Genomic DNA, 19,857 nt, shown 5'->3' with positions numbered 1-19,857 from the left:
TAAATATAACTAGCTCATGTTATTTCCCTCCATTGGATAGTCAAGTGGCTTTTCAAACTCCACCAGCATTCATGATCTATTAAAATGCATTTTTCACACTGCTGTATTCATAGTCATGGTACTCTAGGAGAATCAACTTCCTTTATCGTCATATTGCTTGCCAAGTCCCCTTTGCCTCATGAATTTTGTATTCTGCTTTTTTGTAGCTGGTTGCTCTCAGCTTCATTTTTTAAAAATTCTAACACTGCTTTACTTTTTCCTACTGTGGAAACATGGTGTCATGTTTAGTCAACCTGATTTTTCCAGATCACACTCCTTTGCTTTTAAAATTAACTTTCTATTATACAATATTTTACTTCTATCTCATTCAACATTTTCTCACTACTTCAACATACCTGAAAATCAGTAATTGTTCTAGGCTGTTGATCTAGCTCAGTTATTAGTGCTTGCGTAAGACAGAACTCTAGAATTCAATCAATAGCATAGTATAGGGAGATGTGGTACCATAGACTTGTAATTAGCACTTAAGAGGTGAGGGCAGGAGGGTTCAGAGACTTTCATAACTACGCCATAAGTTTTAATCCAGTGTAGGCTATTAACACATGAGAACTTAACACAAACAGAATACTATAATTTTATGTATATATACAGATGAATTTCAGCTTATGTTTGGTGAGTGTTGATGACAAGACCAGTAGTCTCTTTATATAGTGCTTATCATCTGGTAGACTAAGAAACAAAGAAAATGCCCACATCATAAACAAAAGTAATCCCTTTTAGTCAATTGGACAAAGTAGTTCAGGAAAAACAAAATTATTATCATAGTTTTGGAACATAGAGGCCAGTGATTCTCAGTCTTCCTAATGCTGCAATCCCTTAATACAGTTTCTCATGTTATAACCCCCAACCATAAAATTATTTTCATTACTACTTCATAACTCTGATTTTACTGTTGTTATCAATCATAATATAAATATCTCTGTTTTCCGATGGCTTTAGGCAACACCTATCAAAGGGTCATTCTATCCCCAAAGGGTCATGACCCACAGGTTGTAAACCACTGATCTGGAGGTCCCAGCTCGAGGCAAAGACTCATTCAGAGTCAGGTAAGGGCTTAAGTTGTAGTTCATTGACATCATTCTCTTGCTTCATCTTAATATGATGGAAGGGTGAAAAAGCTCCTTCTCATCTTTTCAAATAAACGCAATCTGACTTTTTCCCTATTTGTGTCCCTTTAGTTTTCTCCTTTTGCCCTTTTGATCCAGATAAAGTTTCCAGAATTATATTGCAAAGGAGAGAAGACAGTGGGAAGCCCTGTCTCCTTCCTGATTTTAAAGGGGTTGATTTGAGTTTTTCGCCATTGACGACAATGTTGGCTAGATGTTTGTTTGGCCTTTAGTATGCTGAAGTATGTTCCTCCCAGTCCTACCTTCTCTAGAATTTTATCATGAAAGCATGGTACCAAAGACTTTCTCTGCAGCTATTGAGATGATCATGGATGTTTTTCTTTAAGTTCAAGTATATGCTTTATTATATTTATTGACATTTTGAAAAAAAAAAAAAGAACAGTGTTTCTGGTATAAAGCCAGCATGGAAAGATATCTGCAAATGTGCAATAAATGACCCTCACATGTTGGCCATACCAATAGTTCTTCAGTTATACTTAAGGTCCACCCAGCAGTAGGGAAATTATGCCTTATACTAGAAGTCTAGCCAAATGTATAGGGCTAATGAGGTCATACATTTTAGAGAGAATCTAGTAACTCCACTTTTCTAGATCAACAAAATTGCTTGCTATACTATAAATCTTATTCTTGTACCCAGAGATAAATGTACCTACCACCCACAATCAAAGAATCTTCTTTTTACAGCAAATGAAGACCATCACAGAAAACCACCACTGAACACAATGAACAGACCAATGCACCACTGGGAGCCTAATGGGTACACCTGTCTCAGCTCCTGCATCTATGATTCAGAGAATAACACTGAAGAGGAACAGAAAGATGTAAGTGCAGTAAGAGCCAGAAGTCTGCTGTAAAACAGTTCCTCCTAAAAAAGGCTCCATAAGCAAGCCTGGAACAATGGCAGTATCAATACTCTTACTAATGCGGAAGTGTAGAGATTTACTGGGTCTTATATCCAGACAAATAAATGACTATAGGCAACTATTTATTGCTGGGAGAGGGAAAAGTAGCTTATCCCAGAGATAAGCTATCTTATTGTTTCACTAATATAAAGTAGTTAGGCCTGACACCATATATATATATATATACCACAAAAAAAAATGGACTGAGCAAGTTTACTTATATATTTGTGTATACACATACATACATAAACACATACATATGTGATATATTATATATTACATTCATATATGTATATATGTGTGTATATATGTATAAATGCATATATATGTAATATATACATGTTACATACATATGGTACATATATGTGTAACAGTAGCAATATAAGAAAATTAGGCTATCAATTTGAGGGGTTATGATGGGTTAGATGGAGGATCTGGAAGGAAAAGAGAAAAGATGAAAAAATGATGTCTCTATTTTAATTAAAAATATATATTTTTTAAAATTAGAAGCTAAAAGCACTTCTCTTAAAACTATGGTCCTCAAATCTTAAGCATTCTGTGTTAATAAATTTCAAGAGTAGAAGCAGGGTAATAGCAGAGGGACAATTAGCTGAGTGGTGTCAGGTCTTTGAATTATTCCTGTTCCACACCTTGGTAACTGTGGAATCCTGGCTAGTTTTGTCACCTTTATAATCTCTGAGTTCTTTGAAGTTCTATCACAGGGGAATAACACTGCCTTTCCAAGTGAGGTTGTCATAAAGGTTAACCTGACAACACATATATCCCTATGATAGAAGGATGGGTGGATGGATGGGCCCCAGAGGGTAAGACTGAGATTTGCATACCATTTGGTAGAATGTCAGTCACACTGCGGTGTTTAGCAGTGCATTTTTATAGGTCCTTCATTTTTAGTTATTAAAATATCCTTAGATTTACTGATTTTTCACAATACGCTTTCCAGACATTTTGCATTGCTATTTTATGTCCATTTCCAACCAAGGATTTTTCTTATGCATCAGTGGCACTTATACCACAAAATGTGCTGCTTAAACTGAGTATATAGAGAAATATTTTGTGTTTAGTATTATACTGTCTAAAATGTAAAAGTAGTCACTGGTTAATATTTCTTCTATGTTAAAAATAAAGAAAAATGTAAACTTACAGAAGTTTTTAAAGAATTAAGGCATGTCATTTATAAACATACTACCTAAACAAAGCATCCAAATACAATATTTCTTTCTGATATTTCGTGGATGTTTTCACTGTATCATATAACATAAGATATTCTAGGTAAACTTCCTTGACTTAAAATATATCCATGCAAACATTTAAGTTACTCCTTTTAGGCAGTGATAAGAATTACCGGCACCACTGGAATTTCTTTTTTACTATTTATATAGTTATATGGTAAGTGTATCAGAAGACAAACAATGTACTCTCATTAAGTACATTTTCACTACTCAAGAAAAGAAGACTACAACAATTTTTCTGAGAACAGTAATGTCACATAATCAAGTCATCAAGAATTAAAGACAGACATGCCTTTCTAGGAAATGTATAGACACCATATATACTGTGATGTAATCCAAATCCTATGGCCTTCACTGACTACTGTTATATAGCTACAGACTTCCTGGCCCATGGCCTTAAAGCAAACATTTCATAATAAAGATTATAATGAGTTATTTTAAATGTTACCTATGCTTTGCAGTCTGGTCTGTTTTCAGATTTGAACACAATCTATCATCCTAGAGTTGTTAATCTAAAAACATGACACAGAACACGTTGAAAACAGTCATTTATTTCTTCTTGAGCAACACTGAAATAATAGGAATATTCTATCCTACAAAATAGAGAGGGAAATGCTTAATCAAAAACAGTCTAGAGAAGCTGCTAGGATTGGTCAAGAGCAATTGCTACTCTTGCATGAGTTCCAGGTTCAGCTCCCAGCACCCACACAATGGTTTACATCTGTCTGCTGTTCCTTTAAGGTTTACAGCCACTGATTATTCACACAGATTGTAGAGGTCAGGCCTTTGTTTTTATTTCCACTGGTAAACTTAGATCGTAATTCATAATTCCATTGAATTTCTTACAATCTGCATTCTAACCTGGAATTTAATGACTATTAAAAATTATGTTACATCCATGTTTCAATTCAAAGTTGGCCAGTATGCGTGTCATGTGTCTATCATGACACAGTCATACATGGTGGTTTCATTGCCCTGAAACATGTGACGCATTTTATTGATTCAACATTCCCATAAGACATTATAAATCTCCAGAATCACTTAGTTATGTTCTCTACATCCTCATGTCTGACTGGTCATAGCTCTCCAGGACATTGTAGAATGGATGTAGAGCAATGGTTTTTAACCTTCCTCTAGTGGCAGCACTTTAACACAACTCCTCATGTTGGTGGTGACCCCACTGCATAAAATTATTTCTTCGTTACATCGTCACTGAAACTTTGCTACTGCTTTAAATCGTAATGTAAATATTTGATATGTGATCCCAAAAGGATTGTGAGCCATCTGTTAAGAACCATTGGTTAAGTGTGTGTTACCTTTTAAGTTGACTTATTTCCCTTATGAGTATGTAGATAAGGTTCATCTGTATTTTCCTTGATTTTCTGGTCAGTAATTTTTGTTACTGTATACTATTACATTGTGAATGTACAAACTGATTTTAGCTTTCACCTTAGATGGGCAATTTGGCTGCTGCTAATCTAACATCATCTAAGCTGACATAAATATTCATGTGTGGGTTTTGTGTGGACATATTTTTCCCCTCAGTTGCACAAGTGTGAAGGATCAACAGTGCAGGATTCTAGGGGAAAAGATTCATAAGTTTCCCAGAAACTGCCATTCTGCTCTTGAAAGCAGATAAGATTTTTTTTCTTTTCATTTCCAAGTTGATGACTGGGAGTCGCTGTTGATCTTTCTCCCTGCCAGCAGCTGACATCATCAGACTTTTTAATCTTTGCTAACCATTTATTTTTATTTTTATTTTTTTTCAATGCAGTTTATTCAGGAACATTGAACAATCCTCGGACCCCGGGGAAAGCCAGCCCACAGCTTAAATAGCCTCTGGGTAGCCAACCCAGGCGTGCCACGGGGGCAATGCAGATAGGTCCACATACATGGAAGCAAGCCAGATCCTCGGCCTTAGCCAAATGTGGAGTTGTTCCTGACAGAGAGCACTCACCATCGGGAAGGTGGAAGGTATGCCTTAACCATTTATTTTTGCTTTAGTTTTAAGTTTACCAGTTAGAAATTGCACTGAGTATTGTTTCTACAGTTGCTTAACATTTGTATAGCTTTATATTTTTGTATATTTTTGAACACAAATTATTCCCCAAATATGCATTTTAAAAGTATTTCACTAATTTTGATATATCTTATAAAATTTAAAAAATTGACAAAAAAAATCAGTTATTGGTTGGTTACTCCCTGAAGCTTTTGGCCATCATTACACTATCAAATTTTGCTGGTAGTATACCATTATAAATAAAGGGTTTGCGGATGGCTTAGTGTTTATGCTATGTTTTGCATGCAGAGTACCTTCCTACTTCAAAAACACTGGAATGTAGGGACGAAAGCTCCATGTGGGCACCAGCCTTCTGTCTCCATGTTCAATATAGGTGTTGTTTTCAGCAATGTGGCAAACCAGAATCTTGTCAACAGTTTAGGTTGTTGGGTTGTTTGGTGGGCCTCCTTTGACCAACAACTCAACTGGATGTAACCCAATCATAGTACTGGAGGATTGTTGGCTGACAAGAGATGGCCAGGTGTGATTCTGTCCCCATTACTTGGTGATTTAATTTACATTTTCTCCACATATGTATGTATTTTAGAAAGTTTCTACTATGCTAGGTTTTCAGTCTACCTCGTAAGCACCCTTTAATTTTAGCTCTCCTTCCTCATATTCATTTCCACAACTCCCTCTTCCTTTTACCTACCTACCCTTCTCCATTTGATTGTCTCATTCCATCCCCTTCATCCTTATTTATCGATTTTATTTCTATTTCCTAACAAGATACATCTGTTCCCTCGAGTTTCTTGTGCCATACCCACCTTCTGTGGTTCTGTTTGTTAAAGCCCAGCTATCACTAATTTAAGAGCTAATATCCAACATGAGCAAATGCATAGTATATAATCTGAGAATCTGTGCTTGAAAATTTTGATTGTTTGGGCAGTTTGTGTGTGTGTGTTTCTGTATATCTGTATGTCTGAAGATTTTTACATTTAAACTTTTTAAAAATTTCAGAACTATTTGCTAAAAACATCTTGTATCCACTTAACTGTATTTGTATAGTTTGTTTATCAACTTTCAAAGCTATTTTATTGGTCTTTATTTTCAAGTAAATCAAGTTATCTTTATTAATTTGTTAGGCAATTGTTGGTTAGGCATTTATAGAGTATAATAATAAAACAAGTATCAAGAATGTTATTCTCTTCAGTATAATTTTTCTGTATTGTTCTTTTTGGTTTTCACACAAACTTTTGAGTTATCTCGTACATACCTACAAAATAGCTTGTTGGGATTCAACTTAGGAGTGTGTAGCAATAGACAAGTTGTGCAAACAATGGCTTTCATCTGAACAATGTTAGTTTCAAGGCTATTAATACAGAGTATATCGCTGTTTATTTAGGTTGCCTTTAATGTCTGTGTACTCATATGGTCATTAGTAACCTTTAAAATAATGATGATTTGTATCTCCATTTTATTTTTATTAGCCTGGCAGAAGATTAATGTGGTTTATTAATACTGAAGGGAAGTTTGTCTTTGTTTTGGTGACTTTGTATAGATTTTAAATTCAATATTATTTATATATTTTATTAATTTAGAATATTTTAGTTTCACATTAATTAAACCTCTTTCTCTAGTGTTCAAATTAAAAGCTTAAATAGTATATTTAGACCTAAATGTATATACTATAAATATATTCACTATAAATTTCCTTTAAACAACTACTGCTTTTAATGTATCTTCAAATATTGATCATTTGTATTTTCACTTATATTTAATTCAATACAATGAATACTTTATTTAGTCATCTATTTTCATGTACTTGTTTAACTTTTATGAGGATGATATTTGGAAGGGCAATTGCTTAAATTCAAAATGATTTTTTCCCACAAGGTTTTAAATTATTACTTCCTATAAAAATTGATTATTTAGTTGTTTTATAAGGAGGCAATGGGATGTGGGTGGGGCTATTGAGAAAAAAAATCTTGCTCTTTTATGTAACCCAGACTGACTTGAAAGTTACTATGTAGCCCCGCCTAGCTTTAAACTTCTAATTCCCCCTGCTGCATAGTTCTAAATTCTGGGAATACAGACATATACTGTCTTACCCAGTGGCTGTAATATTTAAAATGTGCTTGCTCTTATATTACGCCTATAATGTTTAAGTTTATGTTTCATGTGTTCATGAGATGAGTGTGCATTCTATCCTTGTTAGATAGATCAGTTTTGATGACAACATGAACACATTCATTGTGAGCTTCTTCCTCAAATATCTAAGTTCTTTGTGTTGTTTTTTTTTTACCGTTAGATTACATGAAAACATATTGAAAATTCCAACTATAAAATTAATTTATCTGCTTTGCTTTCAGATTAATCTTTGTTTCAAATAAAGATCTAACATGTCTATAAGTTAGCATGCCAAGGAACAAGTTCTACTATAGCATTTTCACACTTGGTTTTAGTTGATCTTCATTTTCTGCTCCTCATGTTCATCTCTCTGCCTTATCCCCACTTACTTCCTTCAATCACTATTATCTATCTTTCTACTTTAATGTCTCAAGTATTCTATTATCATTTTTACCTCTTTTTCTTAAAAACATTTTTCAACACTCATTATCCTCATTCTAGTTTCATGATCTACATACACACACACACAAGCATACATAACTGCCACACTGATAATATTAGAAGTGTATAACTTTTTTCTGATGGTATTATTATTATTATTTTATAAATTACAGTTTATTCACTTTGTGTCCTAGTTGGAGTCCCCTCCCTTACCCCTTCCAACCCCACCCTCTCTTCCTCATCTCCTCCCATGCCCTTCCCCAAGTCCACTGATAGAGGAGGTCTTCCTCCCTTTCCCTCTGACCCTAGCCTATCAGGTCTCATCAGGGCTGACTGCATTGTCTTCCTCTGTGACCTGGCAAAGCTGCTTCCCCATCAGGGGGAGGTAATCAAAGAGCCAGCCACTGAGTTCATGTCAGAGACAGTCCCTGTTCCCTTTACTAGCATAGCCACTTGGATCCTGAGCTGCAATTGGCTACATCTGTGCAGGGGTTCTAGGTTATCTCCATGCATGGTCCTTGGTTGGAATATCAGTCTCAGAAAAGAATGCTGGGCCCAGATTTCTTGGTACTGTTGTTCTTGTTGTGGAGCTCCTGTCCTCTCCATGAGTTTCTATCTCCCCTTTCTTTCATAAGGTTCTCTGCACTCTGCTACGACTTTCAACATCTGCTTTGATACCTTGCTGGGTAGAGTCTTTCAGAGGCCCTATGAGGCAGGCTCCTGTCCTGTTCCCTGTTTTCTCACTCTTCCAATGTCTGCCCCAATTTTTTAAATTAACCGAATGAGGCTCTCTTATGGGGACTAATGTCCATTCAAAAGTGGGCAAGAGAGCTGCTTTACTCATCTCACCACTGTGGCTGTGGCACAGGCCTGGTACCTGTGAGCTGTAGTAAGGGTCCACACCTGATTCTGAAATCACCAGTGACTTGAACTTGGCCTTTTCAGTCTTCACGCCTATGAGAAACAAATTATTGATGTCCCCATCTTCTTAATGAGTTATCTTTGTATATCAGTCTACAGAGACTAAAGCTTATTAAACAACACATGAAATAAGTTTGTTTGAAATCCTGTCATGATATGGACTCTGTTGCCTGCTCTTTGATCACTTCCTCCTTGTGAGAGTCCTTGCCAAGCCACAGAGGAAGAGGATGCAGACAGTCCTAACGAGAATTGGTAAGCTGGGGTCAGATGGTAGAGGAGGAGAGCTCCCCTTTTCTGAGGAAGAGGGGAGAGGGATGGGGGAAAGAGGAAGGAGGAAGGGACCAGGAAGAGATGAGGAAGGGGCTACAATCAGAATGTAAAGTTAATAAATTATAAAAAATAAATTTAAATTTAAAAAAGAAATCTTCTTTGATCACCTACCCTGAGTGAGTGAGGGGCATCCTTACCAGGCCACAGAAGATGACAATGCAGCCACTCCTGATAAGATCTGATAGACTAAGATCAGAAGGAAGGAGAGGAGGACCTCCATATCAGTGGGCTTGGAGAGAGGCATGTGTGAAAAAGGGGGAGGGAGGGTAGGATTGGGAGGGAAGGAGGGAAGGGCTTATGGGGGGATACAAAGTGAATAAAGTGTAATTAATAAAAAAATAAAAATAAATAAAAACTGAAAAAATAAAAATTAAAAAATGTTAAAAAAAGAAATCCTGTCATGAGGACTAAGATTAAAATTATATAGTATTTTGGGAACGCATTTAATACGTATATTTCAAAAATACATATGTTAATAAGTATGTTAATATGTATGTTACAAAAAGCAATGATGATTGAAGATAAATAAAGATTTCACTATAGTTACTATTTTCTTTTATTCTCTAGCATTTTGCCATAAATCTTAAAGGTAATACAATTTATTTAAAAACAATCTCATCTCAGAATTCTCTAGGTTACATATTTAAATCAATTCACACATTTCTTTACCATACTGTTGTAACACGAGTGATTAAAGTTTTATTGACAAAGAGTTATCTGTTAGTACAGGCTAATAGAAAATGAAGCAAATGTGTGTGTATAGTGAGGAATTGTGTTAATTTGCCTGGGAGTTTGATTTTGCTTCCTGTGCTGTGAATGTTGCTGCAGAGATCTCGACATTTTTGTTGTTGCTGTTAGTTACTTTTATTCCTCTCTTAATTTTGTGCTCCCAAAGGATTATTAGTGATGAGAGTCTGTTTCTAGACATCCTTTAGCTGCAATGCCCTGCCACTCTCCTAGACCCATCCTGGCTTGTGAATAGCACATAGAGAACAGAAGGAATTATAGTATTTCCAGGATACAAGCAACTGCATTTGGGATTTGGTACTTGATTTGGAGAGAGAGAGAGAGAGAGAGAGAGAGAGAGAGAGAGAGAGAGAGAGATGCTCAAAATTTTTCCAGTGGCATAGTATGTTTTTAACCAGGAGATAGAAGAGTACGGAGACACGAGTTGAACAAATGCTGCACCCTGCAGAAACAAGGCTTTGGAGAGTGGGAGGTTGTGCGGCAGAGCACTATAGCTTTATTTCACAATCAATACTCTTTCTCCTGCTTCCAGATTGGGTAGAACTTCTGAGATAGAAACTAACAAGCTATCAGGTGATGTTTTTCGAAAGCCTTTAGCGACCAAGATTTTCTTATCACATGCTAATCAGTCACTAGTAAATTTAAGATAGTTGAGATTAATTTGAAAACAAATATGTTCATTTATAGGTATAAATACATATTATATGTGCATTATGTATATACTATATATATATTTGTGTATGTTAAGTATATATATATTAATGTGAATATACATATATATTACAATTATGTTTATATATTAATAACCAAAATTTCTTCTACTTACCAAGAAATTATATTTTTGTTTAAATATACCAAAAAATGTAGCCTTGAACAAAAATACAATATATGTATACAGACAGAAAAAATGATGTATTCTTCTTTACTTTTTTAAATTATAATTTCATTTATGGTATATAGTGCTTTTGTCTAACATTATAAAATTATATCTTGAGAAGTTTGAGTTTCTACACAAACAGGTAATTCTGGAAATGAAAGATTTAAGAATTCAAACAGGAACTACAGTAGCAAGCTTAACCAATAGAATACAAGGGATAGAAGAGAAAAATCTCAAAGTTGAAGATATAGTAGAAGAAATGAATACATCAAGGAGAGGAAATGTTAAATATAAAAAAATCCTGCCACAAAATATCCAGAAAATCTAAGATGCTATGGAAAGACCGAGGCTATGAATAAAAGGAATAGAGGAAGGAGAAGAATCCAAGCTCAAAGGCCGAGAAAATATTTTCAACAAAATCGTAGCAGGAAATATTCTCAACTTAAAGAAAAAGATGTCTATGAAAGTTAAAAGAAGCATAGAGAGAACCAAATAGATTGGGCCAGAAAGGAAATTCCCCATGCCCCATAATAATGAAAACAGAAGCATACAGAAAACAATGAATGATTACTAAAAGCAGCATAGAAAACTAGACAATGGTGATGCATGCCTTTAATTCCAGGACTTAGGAGGCAGTTGGGTAAATTTCTGAATTCATAGTCAGCTTGGTCTATTAAGCTTAAGGACAGCCAGGGCTACACAGAGAAATACTGTCTAAAAAAGGGTGGGGGGCAAAAATCAACCCCCTTAGAATAAATAAAAAGCTGCAAGGCAAGATGATAAAGAAAAATAGGAATACGCACTAAAATACAGTATATTCAACAAATAGTGCTGGTATAACTGCCAGGAACAGATGCATCTTTCCGAGAATAAGAAATAGATTAGATTTTGCAGGAGGACTAGGAGTGTATGGGGACAGAAATAAGAGGATTCAGTTTGGGGTATTTGAATGGTGGGAGAAAGTGCAGGGACAGATAAAAGGGAATGAAGCTGACATAAAAATACAGTTAAAGCCCTCAGCATTCTATATCTTCACTAAAATCCAACACTCCTCCTAAAATAGACCTAAAAAATGTGGTACAGTGAAAGAAAAAAAAACTTCAAAATATTCTTTATGAATGTTGGAGAGATCTTATGATAACCTGCTATGCTTGCAGACAGGGCCCTAACTTGACTGTCATCTGGGAGACTCCAGCCAACAGCAGATCGAGACAGATGCTGGAAAATAAATACCTCAGTCAAAGAAAATCTTAAATCCAAAAATCTCCTGACACAAAACATCCAGGAAATCTGTGACACTGTGAAAGGATCAAACCTCTGAATAATAGGAATAGAAGAAGAAGAAAAACACACATCATTGGCACAGAAAATATTTTCAGCAAAACCTTAGCAGAAAATGTCCCTAAACCAAACAATGATATGGCTATCAAAACACAAAAACCATAAAGAACACCACAAGGACTGGTCCAAAAATTAAATTCCCCACTTAAGAACCAAAATATTTAGTTTACAGAACAAAGAAAAATATCAAAAGCTTTAAAGGAGAAAGGAGCAAATAATACATAAAGGAACATCTATTAGAACAACATCTGAGTTTTTAGTGGAGAATCTAAAAGCCAGAAGTGCCTGGGAGATGTTCTACAAATTCTAAGAAAACACAGATGCCAGCCTAGACTGCTATCCTCAGCCAAGCTTCACTCCGAATAGATGGAGAAAGACATTTCATGACAAAACTAAATATAAGCAGCATCTAATCTGAAGAGGCTGACCACACCAAATAAAACACATGGAATGAGTAAAAAGACTAACAACAACAACAAAAAACCCCAAACATACACCACCATAACAAAATAACAAGAATCAACAAATACTGCTCATTGATCACTCTTAACGTGAAGAGTATAGTTACCCATGTTTTACTCTCTTTAGGCACAGACTAACAGAATGGATCCAAACACAGGATCCATCCTGCTTCTGCATACATGAAATATACTTAAATTTCAAGAATAGACATCACCTCAGAGTAAAAGAGTGGAAAAGATATTTCACATAAACAGACCTACCAGGCAAGCCTTTTGTAAAATGTATTGTGTGTGTGTGTGTGTGTGTGTGTGTGTGTGTGTGTGTGTGTGTGTGTGTGAATGGCAGTAGAGCAAATATATTAAATGTTATTTCTTGGCCTTATGGAATGAAAACAATGACTTTTAGAATGAGGCTAAATAATATAACCAGGTTTCTCTTCCCCTAAGTTATACAGGCAATTCATCTTTAGTATAGTTTCAGAATTAAGGTGATAATACCCCAAATGTCACTGTGGAAAGAAAACTAGCAACCTCACTCTTAAAGAACAAAAGTGTAAAATGATGTACCAAGTTATTTTTTAAGGTATATTGTGACACATCTTTAAAAACACGGACTCCAGGTATGAAATAATAAGCTGGTTTCATATACTTGAGGGTTTCCATTGATTTTTAACTTTTAAGTTAAATATAAAAACCATTAGGTTTCCATTTTTCTTCAACAAAGAGCTACTGGGTATCTGCTATTTCAGATGCTGTTTTTGTAAGTTAACATTAAATGTTTGTTATTTGCAGAGCGTTAAGAGACCATTAAAATTACAAGCAATAATGGAAAAAAAATAAGTAAACAGTATTTTTTTCATAACAGGAGAAGAGAGCTATAGTGGAGTGGTATTAAAATTATCACAGAAGTCTTATTGTAGAGTCATGGAACAGCTTCATTACAAAGTGATTTTTGTCTCCCAAACATTTGTACAAAGCTATCTGTTAGGCACTGTCCTAAGAGCTTTTAAATGTTACATTGTTTAATCCTTGTTGATTCTGTATGATACAGGTACTAGTGTTACTAGTATTTTAAATAAAATGAAAAATGGAAATTAAAGTCAAGTACTTGCCCAGGATGCACCGAGTTGGACAGTGATCCTACTAGTCTCTCTATTCGTATCCAGTTTCTCTTGGTTTCATTCTCTCATCCACTCTATGCTCTGGACTTTCTTCCATGAGCAAAGCTGGGAACAAAATAAACAGAGAGATGCAGGCTATGTCATCCTTTGTAGGAATGCATTTAGTCTTATCAAAGGGACAAATGCCAACGACTATCCACAAAGGTCCATCCACAACCTCTGTGCTGTTATTGAAGAGGAAAGAGAACCTCTGATCTATCACTCACTTGAGTCACTAAGGGTAATAAGATGTATATAACTTAACAAGTTGGGGGAAAATGTTTTGGAATGGCTTCATAACAAGGAAATAATCAACATGTGCTGATGTAACTTTTTTAAAAGGTGTCAAAAGGTCATGTGATAATCACAGTTATGCTTGTATGCACATATTCAAGAATAGTCAATATAAAAACAAGGAAAAATATAGATAGCATAAAGCCACCAGTGGTTGCTACGGATATAATATGGGTAAAAGAATGATAATGGAGATGGACCCTAAAACACTTAATTTTTATTCTAAGGGAAATAGGGAGCCAGTGAAATGCTCTGATGCGTAATCAGCGTGCTGTCTTGTGTAGGAATCACTGTGCTGGTGGTGTGGAGTTGTGTACTGTGCAGAAGATGAGCTCAGGGCTGGCACCCCAGCCTGAACACCTTGCAGCAATAGTGAAAAGAGGTTGCTGTTTCTTGGATCAGGAAAATATGTCAGAGAAATGACAATTATTCATATTCTCATGTGTTTTAAAGTTGGGAAACATAATTCATTGATGCTATGAAATATAGGGACAAAAAGGGAAGATTAAAAAAAAAAAACAACATGAAGGAAATTGGCCTTGAGTCAAAATATCAAGTTGCTACTAATTGAAACAGAAAGACTGTAGAAGAAGCCTATTACAAATGAATGCAACTTTGAAAAGGCTAAATTTGACATTCTTTAGACATCTTGGTGGGATGTGAGTCTAACATCCAGGAAATTCAGGGTAGGTAGTATCACAAAAAAGCATTAAATGCTTTAAAATAGGTGAAATAATGAAAGCAGTAACATTGGCAAAGAAGAGAAAAAGCCTTAGGACTTTTACATTAGTACATTTATAAGGAGACTGAAAATAAGCAGATTATGAGGGCACCTGAGCAAAAAGTTTCTTTATGTAATACCATATTATTAACACAGGTAATAAAAATCTAAGCTACATGTAGTGGTTTGAATTGTAATGGCCCCTATAGGTTCATATGTTTGAATACCTGGATCTTAATTGATGGAACTCTTTGGGAAGTACTAGAGGTAGAGCTTGTTGGAGGAGGTGTGTCACTGAGCATGGCCTTCGTGGCTTCAAAAGCCTCGTGCAGTTCCCAGCATGCTTCTGCCTCTCACCAACAAGTGAGCACTCCGTTGTCCCTGACACCGTGAAGTTGTGAACTATAATGATCTGTAATGATACCACAAATAAACTCTTTCCTTTTCAAATTGTTATGGCCATGGTGCCTTATCACAGTGACAGAAGTAACTGAAACAGAATTTGGTACCAGGAAATGGGTGATTTACATGAAAACAGGCCCATGTGGTTTGTTTCCTTGGTTTGGGGTTTTTGTTGTTGTTGTTGATTTCATTTTGCTTGTTAGAAGAATATGAAAGACTTTGAACTTTTGGAGTAGCATGGTGTTTGAACACTGCGGACAATGCTTTATGGGCCAAGTCACCCTGCTATGAAACTCGAAGACAGCAGTGCTGAAAAGAATGTGGAGTATGGATTAGCAAAAGGACGAGGAGCTGTTTTTGTGATATTTTGGCAAAGACTTGTTGATTTCTGCCCTAGTCCTAAGAACTTGCCTGAGGCTAAACTAAAGAGTGATAAACTAAATTTCCTTGGTGGAGGGCATTCCAAGAGAGCCTTATATAAGGAGACTCATTGACTCCTCCAGCTGGTTAATAGTAATCACTGACGCAGGTCTAAATAAAAAGGAATAAGTGAGGCAGAAAGCAATACATAATGCACAAAATGAAAAGCAAAAGGGTACCCCAGTCAAGGTCTGTGCTGAAAGAGATAAGATTAAGACCTCATCTGAGTTCATATAATGAAAGGGAACCCTGTAGGCAAGCATTTACCCAGCTCTTTTATTTTATTTTATTTTTCTGAAAGTTATATGCATAATCCTAAGTAATTTTCTGCTCCTAAAAAATCACCACAGGAAAGCTGTTAGGAATGTGATTCAGTGGAGCTATGATCCACCCCAAGCAAGTTGGCAGCCAACTTTGCAGCATTGTTCATGTAGTTCTGGCTTTAGAATTTTGATAGAAACATGTGAAAAGGAATCGTAGAACCTTCCTCTGCATTAAAGGGGAATTGCTGAGGACAGGCAGTAACTGAACATAGTATCTGCAGGGAGGCCCTAGGAGTGCAAGGAGCCCTGAAAGACATTGCATGAAGCTCTGAAAGGAAAGTCTGTTTTTCATTGGGGCCCTTAAAGATGATGGACATGCCAGAACTATGGAGTATCTCCCAAGGAGAGTAGTAAACAGGGAGTGGAACCAGCCAGAGAGAGAGAGAGAGAGAGAGAGAGAGAGAGAGAGAGAGAGAGAGATGTTTTAAGTCTAAACAGCAAAGCAGAAATGGCAGGTGATAGAAATGGCAGGGAAAGGTAACTTGGCAGGTCCAGCCAAGGTATGCTGCATGCTGCATAGATCACACCATGCAAACAGTTTATTGGGGGAGACGGAGCCAAAGGCCCTCTTGGTGTGAGGATGAGAGAGAGAGAAGCAGACAGACAGACAAACGGACAGAGAGGCAGACAAAGTCTGGGGAACAGAGAGAATGAGGGAGAGAGAAAGAGAGACACACACACACACACACACAGAGAGAGAGAGAGAGAGAGAGAGAGAGCTGAGATATGGAGAAGGACCGTTTAACGAGGGTGCACATGTTGCCCAGAAAAACATGCAACTCACACCACCAGTGGAAAATGTGCTGCATCTGGTAATTGTTACACTAATTGTTTTTGGTCCTGCTTTGGTCCAGCATCTCTCACAATTCTATCCTCGCTTTTGGAAGGGAGGATATATATGTTCTGTGCCACTGCATGTAAGAAGTGTGTAGTTTACTTTTGTTTATACAGGGTTTACAGCTGACAGATTGCCTTTAGTCTCAGAAGGACTTGGACTTTTGGCATAAAGACTTTTGGCTGAAAGACTATGGGGACTTTTGAAGTTCAACTAAATAAGAGTTTTCAGTACATAGGACCTGTAACCTATGGAGACTAGGAATGGAATATGGTGGTTTGAATGAGAATGCTATTATAGGCTTATAGTATCCACTTAGAAGAACTTTTTGAGAAGGACTACGGGGCGTGGCTTTGTTGAAGGAGATGTGATATTGGGTATTCTCTGAAATTTAAGAAGACTCAGGCCAGTCCTTGCATGCTTCTACTTTTTGCTGTGGTTTCAGAAGTGAGTTCACAGCTGTTCCTGCCATCATGCCTTCACACTGAAATCATAGCCTCTAGAAACATGAGACCAATTAATTTCATTTTTCAATAAATTGCCTTATTCATAGTGTCTTATCACAATAATTAAAAGTAACTAATGCTTTACCTAAAATACAGAAGTTAAAAAGTTTCAGCTACATTTGTACTCTGCCTGGATTCAGATTTATACTCTTTCAGTTTTAGAAAGAGTCTCAAAATTGAAATTGGACAGTGGAAATGAAAAAGCTCCATGTTTCATAGCTTCAAGAAATGGTTTCCACCTTAAGGATGTGTGTGTGTGCGTGTGTGTGTGTGTGTGTGTGTAGGTCAAAGGTTGCCTTTATTTATCTATCTCATTCACTTTATATCTACATTAACCTGGAACTCATTGATTCAGCTAGATCTGCTAACAAGTAAACTTCAGAGGTCTATTTTTCACCTGACGTGGGAGTTCATGCAGCTGCTGAAAATTTGAAATCAGGTCTTTATGTTTGTGTAGCAAATGTATCACTGACTAGGCCACATTCCCTGCCCAGGCCTGGAAGCTTCTTTGGATTCAGTTTGAGTCACAGACATTGCCCAACCCTGTTAAAACTGGTCTGTAAATGGGCTGTTAGTGTTTGTTTTATATATTATTAAGTTGGAAGGGGAGAGGAAAAAAGGGAGCAATTAGGTATTGAGATAGGAAAAGAAATACTAAATTTAAAGAAAATAAAAAGAGAAAAAGAGGAAGAGAAAAGAAAAGACAAGTAAAGGGAAAAAGAAGTTATGGATGGGAATGTGGAGAAAAAAAATAAAAGAATGAGGATAGAGAGAGGGGTAGGGAAAGAGAGAGAAAAATTACCTTCATTCTCTAGTCTGCACTTTCAGAGATGTAAGCAGTAATCACAGGCTCCAAACACTTTCTGAGCATCAGATACTAAATAGCTATATTTGGTATTTAATTGACCCACAGAATTAAGCTTTTGTTAAAGAGTTGATTTTGTAAGGGAATTTTGCTTTGGAAGTTCATGAAAAGCAGATGGATTCTGGGAAGGAATTAAGTCTCTGCTGGTGGGAGGGTGATGGGTTCTTTCATTAATAAATGTGAACAGCCGGGGGATGTTAATGAATAGACATCCCGGAACTTACATTCCACATTTGTTCCATAGAAGTAAAAAAAAAAAAGACTTGAATATGTTAACAGAGGTATTTTACAAAAAGAAATGCCAATTACAAGAAGTACTTAATATTATAAATATTATAAAAATAATTTATACTACTTTTAATACAATATTGTGGTTATTCATATTGCAATTTGAGGATCTATGAAAATTTAGGTAAATAATATTATTTAACATCATATTTGTGAGACAATAATTGACCCCACTATTTAGGATCTCATATGTTATCCTCTTTATTGTACATGTTACTCTCGATTTAGTGGTTGCTTTGAGGACCTGAGTTCCATACTCAGAATCTACTTGTAAAAACTTAAGCATGAAAATGACAACACATACTGGAGAGAATGTGGAAAAGGGGAACCCTCCTCCATTTCTGATGGGAATATAAACTGGTACAACCACTTTGGAAAACAATCTGGTGCTTTCTCAGATAATTAGAAATAGCGCTTCCTCAAGATCCAGCTATACACTCCAAGGCATATATGTGAAATTAGATCAAGTATGCAACTAGGACATTTGCTCAACCATGTTTGTAGCAGTTCTATTTGTAATAGCCAAAATCTGGAAACAACATAGATGTCCCTCAATGGAGGAATGGATACAGAAATTGTGGTACATTCACACAATGGAATACTTCGCAGCTATTAAAAACAAGGAAATCATGAAATTTGCAGGCAAATGGTGGGAACAGGAAAAGATCATCTTGAGTGAGATAACCCAGAAGCAGAAAGACACACATGGTATATACTCACTAATAAGTGGGTATTAGACCTATAATATAGGATAAACATACTAAAATCTGCACACCTAAAGAAGCTAAACAACAAGGAAGACCCTAGGGAAGATGCTTAATCCTCATTCAGAAGGGCAAATGCAATAGACATAAGAAGCAGAAGAAGACAGGGAACAGGACAGGAGCCTACCACAGATGGCCTCTGAAAGACTCTACTGATAGAAGTATCAGAACAGAGGCTGAGACTCATAGCCAAACTTTGGTCCAAAAAGAGACCAAAAGAGCCAAAATAAAACTGAGCCCTGGGGCCCCTGCAGAGATTGATAACAACTAAGGACCATGCATGGAAGGATCTAAAACCCTTGCTCAGATGTAGCCCATAGACTCCGTATCCAAGTGGGTTCCCTAGTAAGGGGAGCAGGGGCTGTCTCTGGCATGAACCCTATGGTAGGTTGTCTGATCACTTCTCTCTGGGGGGTGGGGGGTTTCAGCCTTGCCAGGCCACAGAGGAAGACAATGCAGTCAGTCCTGATGAGACCTGATAGGCTAGGGTCAGAATGATAGGGAGGAGGAGGTCCCCTATCAGTGGACTAGGGGAGGTACATAGGGGGAGAAGAGGGAAGGAGGTTGGGATTGGAAAGAGATGAGGGAGGGGGCCACAGTCAATAAATTGTAATAAATAGTAAATAAAAAATTAAAAAAACAAAAAAAAACAAAAACCGTATGCATGGAGGATCCTGTTTTTAATCTCAACAC

General features: G+C 36.4%; 1 long non-coding RNA gene across 1 annotated transcript in view; it reads left to right on the top strand.

Moving 5' to 3' along the window:
- The window catches only part of LOC132657042 (uncharacterized), a 442,538-nt gene that overhangs the window by 9,998 nt on the left and 412,683 nt on the right, over positions 1 to 19,857 (top strand). Inside the window, exons 2-3 of the long non-coding RNA XR_009594884.1 lie at positions 1,000 to 1,106; positions 1,872 to 2,008. This is a non-coding gene — a long non-coding RNA (uncharacterized LOC132657042). The remainder of the gene's footprint in view (positions 1 to 999; positions 1,107 to 1,871; positions 2,009 to 19,857) is intronic.

Source organism: Meriones unguiculatus, chromosome 10, assembly GCF_030254825.1.
Source record: "Meriones unguiculatus strain TT.TT164.6M chromosome 10, Bangor_MerUng_6.1, whole genome shotgun sequence".
Lineage (NCBI taxonomy): Eukaryota > Metazoa > Chordata > Mammalia > Rodentia > Muridae > Meriones > Meriones unguiculatus.
The sequence above is the reverse complement of the archived record's forward strand: the minus strand, read 5'-3'. Positions and strand labels throughout refer to the sequence as shown.